The 13265-nt window shown below is 47.3% G+C and overlaps 1 protein-coding gene and 1 pseudogene across 1 annotated transcript in view; both read right to left on the bottom strand.

Annotated features, from left to right (window-relative positions):
- LOC138801529 (sulfotransferase 1C1-like) overlaps nucleotides 1-1023 on the bottom strand; it is a 30744-nt gene extending 29721 nt beyond the window's left edge. The window contains exon 1 of the mRNA XM_069984443.1: nucleotides 907-1023. The gene's annotated coding sequence lies outside the window, so the exon portion shown is untranslated. The remainder of the gene's footprint in view (nucleotides 1-906) is intronic.
- A 637-nt stretch (nucleotides 1024-1660) lies between these two features.
- On the bottom strand, nucleotides 1661-4217 carry LOC138801512 (E3 ubiquitin/ISG15 ligase TRIM25-like; annotated as a pseudogene).
- Nucleotides 4218-13265: the final 9048 nt, after the last annotated feature.

The following is a 13265-nucleotide window of genomic DNA, read 5'->3' as shown; positions in this document are numbered from 1 at the left end:
CAGGGGATTGGGTTATCCAGCCAAGCCTCCTGTGAGATCACAACCTGCCCCCTGTCTGCATCATCAGCCTGTGCTCAGCAAACACACACAATGTGAGACAGAGGCATGGAATATTTGTCTCCTAAGGGGGGAGAGCAGTGGGAGCAGGAGACAATGTGAATTGGCACAGATGCCAATGCGGAGGACCTCCTGGAAAACTGGGATACAGCCTATGGGATAGGCTGCATCACAGTTTTCCAGGCGGTCCTTAGGCCAATGATGGGCAACCTTTTGAGCTTGGTGTGTCAGTTTTCGGCAAAAAAACGCGTATAACTCGGTTGGTGTGTCACATCGCGAAAAAACACCATAATTTTGCGATATGTATAGTTTAAATAACTATTATTAATAATTATTACTAATATTATAATAATTACTGTGTGAAGTGAACTAAAAACCACAAACACATACTACCCCACCTGACCTCCATCCTTCCCCATACACTACCCTACCTGACCCCCATCCCTCCCCATACTTTACCCCACCTGACCCCCATCCCTCCCCATACACTACCCCACCTGACCCCCATCCCTCCCCATACACTACCCCACCTGACCCCCATCCCCACAGACACTACCCCACCTGACCATTATTACTGTACAGTCTATATGTGTATATAGAGGGGGATGTGATGAGATGTGGGGGGACACTGCAGGGTCTGGATACATAGATGGAGATTTATCATTAGTTTTATAAGATACAGGAAGGTATAAGGCAGAGAATATGGCGCCTGCAGTGTATGTGGTGCAGCTCATTAGGCATGTTACACACATTTCTCTGCTTACACCTCCTCATGGCTGATACACACACACACACACACACACACACACACACACACAAGGTATAATAACTGCCCCTCTCCATACTCACCAGAATACACTGCAGACGGGAAGGAGAAGCACAATGGGGGGAACATCTTCCTCACCCTGCGGCTGATAGATTGCAGGCTCTGAGGGAGAAGAACAGCAGACATCCCCCAGCAGTAACAGAGGCTCCCAGCCAGTGCTCTGTATACTGGGGGCGGAGCTCAGCTCTGATTGGACGCCACTTACAGCTTCCTCCAATAGGAAAATGACTCTGCAGCTGGTCAGCAGTTACCGGACAGAGTGAGGCTGGAGAAGTTAGACGCAGAGAAAGTGAAAGTAAAAGCGGGAGATTTTCTGTATGCGGCCGCGTGTCAGCGACCAAGGGAACGCGTGTGCTGACACACGTGTCATAGGTTCGCCATCACGGCCTCAGCCTGTATCCACCCGCTGCACGGAGCCTGCACACAGCGGGAATCAGACGATGAGAGTTCTGGTTCATATGAACCAGAAATACGGCGGGTTTGCTCATCTCTATTTATCGCCCAAACTATTAATTTATCACATTCCTGATCTCGCACGGTAAACGACCTAAGTGCAAAAAATTCCAAAGTTGCGCATTTTTGGTCGCATCAAATCCATAAAAATTGAAATAAAAAACTCAAAGTCGTATATGTGCAATCAAGGTACCCATAGAAAGTACAGACCTCACACAGCCCCATAGACTAAAGGATAAAAGCGCTATAAGCATGGTAATGCAGTGATTTTAAGGAACATATGTTTATTAAAAAAAGGTTTTAATTTTTTAAAAGCCATCAAATAAAATAAGTTATACATGTTACATATCGTTGTAATCATTCCGACTTGAGGAACATATATAACAAGACAGTTTTACCCTAGGACGAAAAGCATAAAAACAAAGACCCTCCCACCCCGCAATTTAAAAAAAATGTTTTTTTTTTATTTCAACACACATTAAATTTTTTTTCTGGTTTCGCAGTGTACTTTATGCAAAAATTCAGCCCGACATTGCAAAGTACAATTAGTGGCGCAAAAAATAAGGGCTCATCTGGGTCTGTAGGTGGAAAAATGCAACTGCTATGGCCTTTTAAGCACAAGGAGGAAAAAGCCAAAAAGGCAAAAATGGAAATTGGTCCGGTCTTTAAGCGTTAAACGTTTTTAAACATATTAAAAAAACCTTATAACTCCCCCCCCCTCATCAAAGTTTAAAATACCTCCTTGCCCATTATTAAAATATGAAAAAAATAAAAATAAATAAACATATTATATATCGTAGCTTGCAGAATTGTCCGATCCATTAAAATATAACATTATTCTTCCCGCATGGTGAACGGCATGAACGAAGGATTGCTGTTTTGTTTTTTTAATTAAAAATGTTTTCTGTTACACCAATATGATATTAATAAAAACAAGAGATCATGGCGCAAAAAAGGACACCCAAACCAGCCCAAAAAAATAAAAGCGCTATGGGTCTTAGAAGATGGGGAGGAACATTGTATTAATTTGACCCGGACCTCCTGGCACTAGTGACCTCGATCATGAAGGGGTTTAAAATCTTTTTAAAACTTTGTCTTTACACTTCACAATTACAAATGTACATTTGAAAAAAATAGGAAAAAGTTCAATGGGTACAAATACAGCTTCTCAGGGTAACTGAGGCTCCATGATCAACACCAAGGATAATATAAAGGGGTTCAGTGAAGGAGGTAGTGAGGGTGTGTAAGTGTCTGATGGGGTCACACAGCTCATAGAAGGACAGACGCCCGGCCTCATAGTCTAAGAAGACTCCCAAGTGTTGGACATGTTGGCTTTACATTAAGGCTTTTTCTGACTGAGTTGTGAAATGTACCACATATTTCATCACACATAAAGAAACACCAAGATTTATCATTAGATATAATACAAGACTGTTGTCCTTCCTTCTCTATACTGGGATAGGACACTCCAATGCCACATCCTCCTATCTGGTCCCACTCCACCTCCCAGTAATGTCTTCCTGAGGAGAAGCCACATCTGCTTAACACCTGGGTGGAATTCAGGAACCTTCCTGGTGATTCTGGCCTCTCCTGTTCTTCTGTATTGGTTGCTGTTTTCAGATCCTCTGATACCTTCACATACACAAGCAGTGTCCTCATCCAGCAATATGTCTGGGACCTGGAACCCGAGCTGTGATGTTACATTGGTGACAATATCCCTCATAGATCGGTGTAAGTTCAGTGAGATCACAACCTCATCCAGATCATCAGTCATCTCATGAAGGTCACAGACTGGAGCTTCTGTTGCTCCTACCATACTCTTATCGATACAGGCTGCTCCTTGGTCTGATTGCTGTAGCACAGGTTTTGGGTCAGTCCTCTTATCCTGAACTTTGGTACCAACTGTATAAACACCAGAATCAACCTGAGACTTTACCTTTCCACCATCTTCCCTTGTGTCCTCGCCATCTCCATGACCACATACTGTAATGTCCGGTTCCTGTAAGACTCGTATTGGGTCAGTGACATGACACATCTCCTCCAGGTGACGCATCTTCCTGGACAGCTCGTCCTCCTCTATTTCCAGCTTCTTGATGAAATCAGATATCTGAGACACAATCTTCTCCTCCTGTCTGGATATCTCACTCAGCGCTTTCTTTTCAGCCATTTCCAGTTGCTCCTTAATGTCCATAAACAACTTACTGACGTTGCTTCTCTTATCGGAGGCTTTCTCCTGGATATTCCTCTTGCGATCATGTAGATTCTGGACTCTTGTCTGAATTTCAGCCTTTTGAGGGTTCAGTTCATCCAGATCTTTTCTAAGTTTCTTCTTCTTCTCCTCAGAAGCCACATCTAAAAGTTCCACCTGGTGTCCCCTGTGCTCCCCAACCAGACAGCAAGACACACACAGACAGGCCGCATCCTGGGGGCAGTAATATTCCAGAACCTTCTTGTGGATGGGACATTTTTTGTTGCCAAAGGAGTTGGTGGGTTCTGTTAGTATATGATCCACCATCTTGTTGTGGGCTGTCAGGTGGTCGTCACATAGAGAGATCTCACACTGCAGACAGGACTTCACAGCCGGGACAGGAGACTTTGTACAGTAAGTGCAGAAGATTCTGATCTCCTCCATATCAGGCTGAGTAGATAAGAAACGCTCCACTATATTACCCAGCTTCCTGTTCTTCTCCAGGGCCGGACGCTCCGGATATTCTGCTCTGCAGTCAGGACAGGAGTAACCTCCAGACCCGTCCTGTGTATCCAGCACCTGAACAATACACGAGCGGCAGAAGTTGTGTCCACATCTCAGGGATACGGGATCTGTATAGAGGCTCAGGCAGATGGAGCAGTCCAGCTCGTCCCTCAGCTCAGCAGACGCCATTGTAGTAATAAGGAAGAGCAGGAATCGAAAGCTAAAAAGTTAGTTTGCATAAGAAGGTGGAGAGATTGTGCAGAAGAATTAACCCCTGCAGCTCAGGGATTGTGGTCACCTCTTCTTTTCACCCCCCTCGTAAAAGTCTGTACATAGGTACATTGGTTTAAGAGTAACTTGGTTTAAGAGCGTTTTGGTTTAAGAGCTCAGTTTTTCACAATTGTGACTTGGTTTGAGAGCATTGCTTTGGTGTAAGAGCTCCCTGTACTGGGTGGGAGGGGGAGGGGGGAAGGGGCATGGTCTGCATAGCGTGGTCTACAGCACTGTACTCTGACCCAGGAAGTCTCCCTCACCTTCCAAATCATAGCAGATCCACTTCAGGCTGGGGCTTGCATCAGGGGACAGGACTGTGAGGGGTACGCTCTCCATAGCTGTAACCCGGACAGAGAGTGCTGCAGGTATGTGCCACATCTGTACTGCTCATTGCTTCATGCTTCCTGCAATCTCTGTCCGCCCTTGTGTTTCCCATCCTCTCCATTACATTACTGTACAGTAACTTATAATATCACATATTCTGCTGTTTCTGAAAGTTTGTTTTATTTGTTTTACATGTTATTCAGAATAAAAAATCTATATTTTGGGATGTGGAACCAATTGTCTGCATATCTATGATTTCTTATGGGAAAATTTGCTTTGGTTTAAGAGTGGATTTGGATTACAAGCATGATCCTGGAACAAATTATGCTCGTAATCCAAGGCACCACTGTACTTGTTTGTGGTCTTGTGGCAGCTACAGTATTACCAAAGATGACCATTGGAAGTCACTGTAAGGTCTAGAAGCTGCACAGCTGAAGTGTCTTAAAAGGTTATTGTTTGTGTCCCAGATTCTGTTAACCAGTAGGATTACTCCTTTCTTCTGTCCTATCCTCTCTTTCCTTTCCCCTTCTCTATTGCACTCTTTCAACATAACCACAGCGCATTTTACATGCTGGTTAGGAAGTTAGTCCCTTGGGTGAAGGAGGAGTCTTAGCTGAGCTTTGGTGGAGAAAGGACGCAGCTCAGATAGCTCTCCACTGTGGTTCTACCTGGGCCCTGACCATCTGCCAGGTCTCCTCTTCAAGTTAGTTCTAGCCAGTACCCCGCATGGGTAGGACGCAGAACAGTCAGCACTTACAAACCTCTTTCTTGAAGCACCACACAAGCTGTGTGATGCAATGTTAAGCCCATACACAGAAGTAAAAAACTGGAGAGGGGAATAGATGTCAGTTGGGTATATGTGACTAAGGACAAGAAAAATAAGTAACAATATAAAGGGGGACACCCCGTGTAAGGCACAGCTATATATATATATATATATATATATATATATATATATATATATATATATATAAATTAGATGAACTCCTGTATGTGTAGGGCCAAAACACAGGGCAGAAGTAACAAGTGTATATAGTGTAACAAAATAAACCCACTAGTTTGCCCAGCAAAAAATAATAAGCCCAAATTTAAACAGAAGGAGTGAGAAATAAAATAGCCAAACACAGAAAGAAAGGGGGTGAGCACCAGCTACCACAATGACATCTTACCACTCTCCAGCACAGACAGCCCGACGTACGTTTCGCTCACTTCATCAGGAGCAGTGCAGGACAGTATCTGCAAAAGAGCTAGGAACTGATCCGGGTGGAGCAAAGTTACTAAAGGTCTATGAATTCCATCTTGCAGCGCGGGTGTACTTAGGAAATCCTAACCATTCCGCTCATCCCAGGTAACAGGGTCTGGGGCCTGGGTCAACCGTTAGTACGGTTCTGCCAAAGTTAGTGGGCATCAGGTGGTGTGAAGACTATAGGAAAAGGTAAATACACAGCACAGGTTGTTTCTTCTTCTACAAGTATTCTTCTATGCACTCCAACCTCCCGGCAGAGCACATTACTACTTGGGTTGAGACTCTCACGGAACTCTTCTCTCTACTACCTCAGTGCAACCTGATCAACTCTACTACATTCTACTCAGTACTTATCACACAGATCTGGTGGTTCTATGTTCGTGTATTTATTGTAACTGTACTAAGTTTATTTCAAGATTCGTTGTATTACCTGCTGCACATTTACAAGTAGTAAACCAAGTTAACGTTGTCACCTGAGTGTGTGATTATTCACCACCACCTGCACAGCACTTAGTGCATTGGGACATTTCCCCTATCTGTGGGTGGCGGGTCCTACCACTATTCGGGAGGGTTACTACACCGCTCTGACCACCTGTGACTACACTATCCCAAGGGACCCTGTGTTGCGGAAATAAAGACAATTCTGTATATTCTATCGTTAAAGATGGCCCCCATATCCTTGACAACGCCTAAAGGAGAGAGTCTGTGTATGACTACGTAATCCATGAGCTATGTAATACAACCCACTATGCAAATAAGGAACCTGTCAATGGCAAACAATAGCCATGGACTATATAATTATATAACTCCCCTCTTTGTTCTGACTTCTTGTTGCTATATAACCTTCTGTAACACTTATAATAAACAAGTTCTACCTTGACATGGCGTAATAGTGGTTCTTCATATGCATATATATAAGCATACTTAATTTGGAGCAGATAGACAACAGTCTGGTACGGATTTAGTACTATCTGCAGCAACCTGACAGGACACCGACCACAGGGGAGAAGGGTACAACCGGCCTTACACTATAAAAGCAGGCGTCCCACCAGGCACTGGCGTCACGTAACAAAACCCTAAGTCCAGCTGTATCTCGGCCATCCACCACCAGAAGTGGCATCACACCTCAACACCTAGCAAGTGACCGGCCGTCCCACCGCTACAACATTATCCGGGGGTCACCACATACTGGATACCCGGGCGTACAAATGTGTGTACAAACCTGAACGCTCACCAAAGGCCTGGAGAAGTCGGATGTTGCCCTAGGGCTGCCAAGAGAAAATAGATAAAGCCTATGACTGAATCCGAGTTTTCCAGGACACCCTAGGATGGCATTCAACTTCTGCAGATGCCGGGAGTCAAGTGCAGAGCGTTCAGGTTCAGACAAACGTTTAACCCAAACTTTTGGCAAGTTTGCTCAGTGCTACCTAGGACCCTCCAGCTACAAAAGCTGCAAACACTACAACTCCCAGCATTTACTGACAGTCTAAAGCCCACAGCATATGGTGGTATTTGAAGTGGTAAATGAACAGACAACTGAAGGGGTTGTCTTCTCAGAAACTACAACTCCCAGCATATCCTGAGAGATACATAAGTGTAGGCCATTCTGCAGTTGTTGTTATTCTCATGGTAGTGATGGACACTAGAGATGAGCGAACCGGGTTTGGGTTCGAGTCGATCCGAACCCGAACGTTCGGTATTTGATTAGCTGGGGCTGCTGAACTTGGATAAAGCTCTAAGGTTGTCTGGAAAACATGGATACAGCCAATGACTATATCCATGTTTTCCACATAGCCTTAGGGCTTTATCCAAGTTCAGCAGCCACCGCTAATCAAATGCCTAAAGCATACCTCCCAACCGTCCCGGATTTCGCGGGACAGTCCCGTTTTCGGGGTGCTGTCCCGCGGTCCCGGAACGGCCCCCTGTGTCCCGCATTATATGTGGCCCCAGCGAAAAAAAACAATAAACCAGTAACTCACCTGTCCACCGGTCCCAGCAGCTCCTCTCCCGGCAGAGCGCGCACTCCCGTCATCCTCCGGGGCGGGCAGCGGGGTATACAGACACTGACTGTGCCGGAAGTGACCTGCAGCCTCTATCATGACTCACTTCCGGCACAGTCAGTGTCTGTATACCCCGCTGCCCGCCCCGGAGGATGACGGGAGTGCGCGCTCTGCCGGGAGAGGAGCTGCTGGGACCGGAGGACAGGTGAGTTACTGATTTATTGTTTTTTCCGCTGGGGCCACATAAATGAGGGATTGGCTACTATGTGGGGCACTATATGGGGGATTGGATAATATGTGGGGCACTATATGGGGGCATTGGCTACTATATGGGGGATTGGCTACTCTGTGCGGCACTATATGGGGGATTGGCTACTATGTGGGGCTCTATATGGGGGCATAGGCTACTATGTGGGGCACTATATGGGTATTGGCTACTATGTGGGCACTATATGGGGGGATTGGCTACTATGTGGGGCACTATATGGGGGCATAGGCTACTATGTGGGGCTCTATATGGGGGCATAGGCTACTATGTGGGACTCTATATGGGGGATTGGCTACTATGTGGGCACTATAAGGGGGGATTGGCTACTATGTGGGGCACTATATGGGGGGATTGGCTACTATGTGGGGTACTATATGGGGATTGGCTACTATGTGGGGCACTATATGGGGGCATTGGATACTATGTGGGGCACTATGTGGGGGATTGGACACTATGTGGGGCACTATATGGGGGCATTGGATACTATGTGGGGCTCTATGTGGGGGATTGGATACTATGTAGGGCACTATGTGGGGGATTGGACACTATGTGGGGCACTATGTGGGGGATTGGACACTATGTGGGGCACTATGTGGGGGATTGGACACTATGTGGGGCACTATGTGGGGGATTGGACACTATGTGGGGCACTATGTGGGGGATTGGATACTATGTGGGGCACTATGTGGGGGATTGGATACTATGTTGGTCACTATATGGGGGCATTGGATACTATGTGGGGCACTATAATAGGGGATTGGATACTATATTGGGCATTTTTGGCGGGATTGGATACTATATCTGGCACTATTCAGTCAGCAGCATGTGGTGACTGTAGGGGAGTGGCTATGGAGGGTTGCTATGGGGGCGTGGTTATGGAGGGTTGCTATGGGGGCGTGGCTATGGAGGGTCGCTATGGGGGCGTGGCTATGGGGACTGCGGCGCACATGTCCCTCTTTGCTCTTTGCAAAAGTTGGGAGGTATGCCTAAAGTTTGGGTTCGGATGGACTCGAGCATACTCCAGGTTCACTCATCTCTAGTGGACACAGATCAGTTCAGGATGGGATCGGGTCAGCAGGTGTCCCCAGGATCAGTCCCACCGATGGGCCCCAGGTGCCCCAGGCCGCTCAGACTGCAGTACAGCACAGAATCCTCCAGTGGGCCCCGATGTCTGTGTTGTGCTGTAGGGCCCGCTCAGGAATCCAGCCAAACAAGTTATGTCTCTTAGAAAGTGAAGAGTTACAGAGTAGCCGCTGACCTCCACATTCTCTGTGACTGTAAAATACAGTGTGTGCCATCAAGGTCTATAGCAGCACAAGCGCCTGACAGAGGTCAGAGGTCAACCCCCATCCCCCTCCTCAGTCCTGTCCAGTGGTGGTCCGAAGGAAAAAGCTCCAGCCAGGTATGGTGGGTAAATATAATTGGAAGACTGAAGTGTGACTGTGGGACAGGGTGTATACATGTGTATAGATATAGCGCTGGGTCTGAGATTGTGCACGCCAGGTTGAAGGGGCGGCGTCACAAAGAAAAGTCGGTCTATACTGATGCATGATGTTAAATGAAACATGAACAAGCATTTCTTACAATGTATTGTGTGAGGGATATAGGCTCACTTATCCACCATGTGCTGCTTAGTTTCATAACCTGTTGCCCTTGGTAACAGCCTGCTAGGAGGCCAGGTCACATGATCTGTGTGATTCGTACTGTTAGTGGTTAGTTTTAACTTCACATACACATACCTCCCAACCGTCCCGGATTTCGCGGGACAGTCCCGTTTTCGGGGTTCTGTCCCGCGGTCCCGGAACGGCCCCCCGTGTCCCGCATTTTAAGTGGCCCCAGCGAAAAAAACAATAAATCAGTTACTCACCTGTCCTCCGGTCCCAGCAGCTCCTCTCCCGGCAGAGTGCGCACTCCCGTCATCCTCCGGGGCGGGCAGCGGGGGTACAGAGTCACTAACTGTACCGGAAGTGACCTGTACATGAATCACTTCCGGCACAGTCAGTGTCTGTATACCCCGCTGCCCGCCCCGGAGGATGACGGGAGTGCGCGCTCTGCCGGGAGAGGAGCTGCTGGGACCGGAGGACAGGTGAGTTACTGGTTTATTGTTTTTGCCGCTGGGGCCACACTAATGGGGGGATTGGCTACTCTGTGGGGCGCTATATGGGGTATTGGCTACTATGTGGGGGGATTGGCTACTATGTGGGGCACTATATGGAGGCATTAGCTACTATATGGGGGGCATTGGCTACTATGTGGGGCATATTTGGGGGATTGGCTACTATGTGGGGTATATATGGCGGCATTGGCTACTATGTGGGGCATATATGGGGGATTGGCTACTAGTTGGAGCACTATATGGGGGATTGGCTACTATGTGGGGCACTATATGGGGGATTGGCTACTATGTGGGGCACTATATGGGGGCATTGGCTACTATGTGGGGCACTATATGGGGGCATTGGCTACTATGTGGGGCACTATATGGGGGATTGGCTACTATGTGGGGCACTATATGGGGGATTGGCTACTATGTGGGGCACTATATGGGGGATTGGCTACTATGTGGGGCATATATGGGGGCATTGGCTACTATGTGGGCACTATATGGGGGATTGGCTACTATCTGGGGCATATATGGGGGCATTGGCTACTATGTGGGCACTCTGGGGGTTTGGCTATTATGTGGGGCACTATATGGGGATTGGCTACTATGTGGGGCACTATATGGGGGGATTGGCTACTATGTGGGGCACTATATGGGGATTGGCTACTATGTGGGACACTATATGGGGGCATGGCTACTATGTGGGGCACTATATGGGGCATTGGATACTATGTGGGGCACTATATGGGGCATTGGATACTATGTGGGGCACTATATGGGGGATTGGATTCTATGTGGGGCACTGTGGGGGATTGGATACTATGTGGGGCACTATATGGGGGCATTGGATACTATGTGGGGCACTATATGGGGGCATTGGATACTATGTGGGGCACTATGTGGGGGATTGGATACTATGTGGGGCACTATGTGGGGGATTGGATTCTATGTGGGGCACTATAATGGGGGATTGGATACCATATAGGGCATTTTTGGCGGGATTGGATACTGTATAGGGCACTATTCAGTCAGCAGCATGTAGTGGCTATGGAGGGTTGATTTAGGGGCGTGGCTATGGAGGGTTGCTATGGGGGTGTGGCTATGGAGGGTCAATATGGGGGCGTGGCTATTGGGACCGCGGCGCACATGTCCCTCTTTGCTCTTTGCAAAAGTTGGGAGGTATGCATACAGCAGGAAGGATTGTGGGAAAGTGTCTACACTGTTGCATGGCAACCGCAGGGTCACAGTTCAGAGAGGAAACCAGGAAGTGATCAGATACATAGGGGAGAATAATGGTCCAGGGATGCAAGCTTCCTAACTAGAGATGAGCGAACCGGGTTCGGGTTCAAGTCCATCTGAACCCGAACGTTCGGCATATGATTAGCTGGGGCTGCTGAACTTGGATAAAGCTCTAAGGTTGTCTGGAAAACATGGATACAGCTAATGACTATATCCATGTTTTCCACATAGCCTTAGGGCTTTATCCAACTTCAGCAGCCACCGCTAATCAAATGCCGAAAGTTCTGGTTCGGATGGACTCCAGCATGCTCCAGGTTCGCTCATCTCTATTCCTAACCAAAAACAGCACATTTCTTGTGCGTATATGTATGTGGTACACATCTGATTTCACCTTCTTTGCTTCTTGTCACCACCCTTTTAAGCTATAGGTCAACATTAAAGGGGTACTCCAGCGAAAACCTTTTTCCCAGTAATTGAAACACATTACAAAGTTATATACCTTTGGAATATGCCTCACTCACCTATCAGCCCCCTTCCCTATCTTTTCCCCCCTCAATCCCCCACCAGGAAGTGATGTAAACTAATGACTGTTGACCTCAGGCTGCTCTGTGGCAGCCATTTTGATACAATGACATCATCAAGAGGGAGGCGGGTCTGAGCCCTGTTAAGCCAACCTCCCTTTGTCAGATGACTCAGGTTGCTCAGCTCTGATTGGCTGAAGATGTAAGCCATCTATCAGTTTTACCGAGTCAGTTAGACATCACAGGAGACAAAGTGCATCATGGGAAAGCTCAAACCAGGAAGTGAAGAAAAAAAATGAAGCCACCAACTGGAGGTTCAAGGATCTGCAAACAGCGGGAAATTTAAACAGAGACAGACTCCAGAGGGATGATAAATGTAAAAACTATGTTTATGATTTTTTGCGCTGGAGTACCCCTTTAACTTGAAATATGCCAAAAGAGTTTCCTTCTTCTCTCCGTTGGAGTATTAGGCTATGTTCACACTACGTGAAGAGACCGGCCGTTCCGTGACTCTGCACGGATCATCCCATCCGGTACTGCAGTACTGGCTGGATGATCTTTCCGGCCGCTGTGTTCTGATGCGGGCGCATCAGCGTGCACCCGCATCAGAACCTCCCAAAGCCTACAATGAAGCGAGCGGCTCATTGTGTGAACTGACAGGTCTTTCTGCGGCTGCAATTCACTGAATGTCATGTCAGTTATTTGCGGCCCCGTACGGGATCCCACAGAAGATAAGGCTGTTCCGACACCGCACAAAGTACGGCCGTTGTTGCCGATGGCAACAACGGCCGTACTTTTACGTAGTGTGAACATAGCCTTAGGCATTAATTACAATGTATCAGTTCTTTCCCCACAATGGGAACAGGCAGCCGTTGATTCTAATTGGCAAGAGACGCGCTCATTGTAGTAATCAGTTCATACTATATTTCCTCGAAAATAGGACATCCTCCTAAAATAAGACACCCCCACTATCCTACCAACTAGCCCAAAATAAAACATCCCCACCCTAAACTAAGGCAGCCCCTGAAAGTAAGGCCGCAACCCCCAGCTACTCACCTAATCCCCTCATGGACCTTCACAGCGGGCGCTGTTCTGCCGCACGTCTTCTGCCCATGTCCCACCAGTCCCACCACAGGGGCAGAGCCAGAGGGGGAGAGCAGAGATGAGAGAAATAAGACATCCCCTGAAAATAAAACATAGGGGGAGATTTATTAAACTGGTGTAAAGTAGAATTGTCTTAGTTGCCCCTAGCAACCAATCAG

Source organism: Dendropsophus ebraccatus, chromosome 9 (genome assembly GCF_027789765.1).
Source record: "Dendropsophus ebraccatus isolate aDenEbr1 chromosome 9, aDenEbr1.pat, whole genome shotgun sequence".
In the NCBI taxonomy this organism is placed as follows: Eukaryota; Metazoa; Chordata; class Amphibia; order Anura; family Hylidae; genus Dendropsophus; species Dendropsophus ebraccatus.
This window is presented reverse-complemented; position numbering and strand designations above follow the sequence as displayed.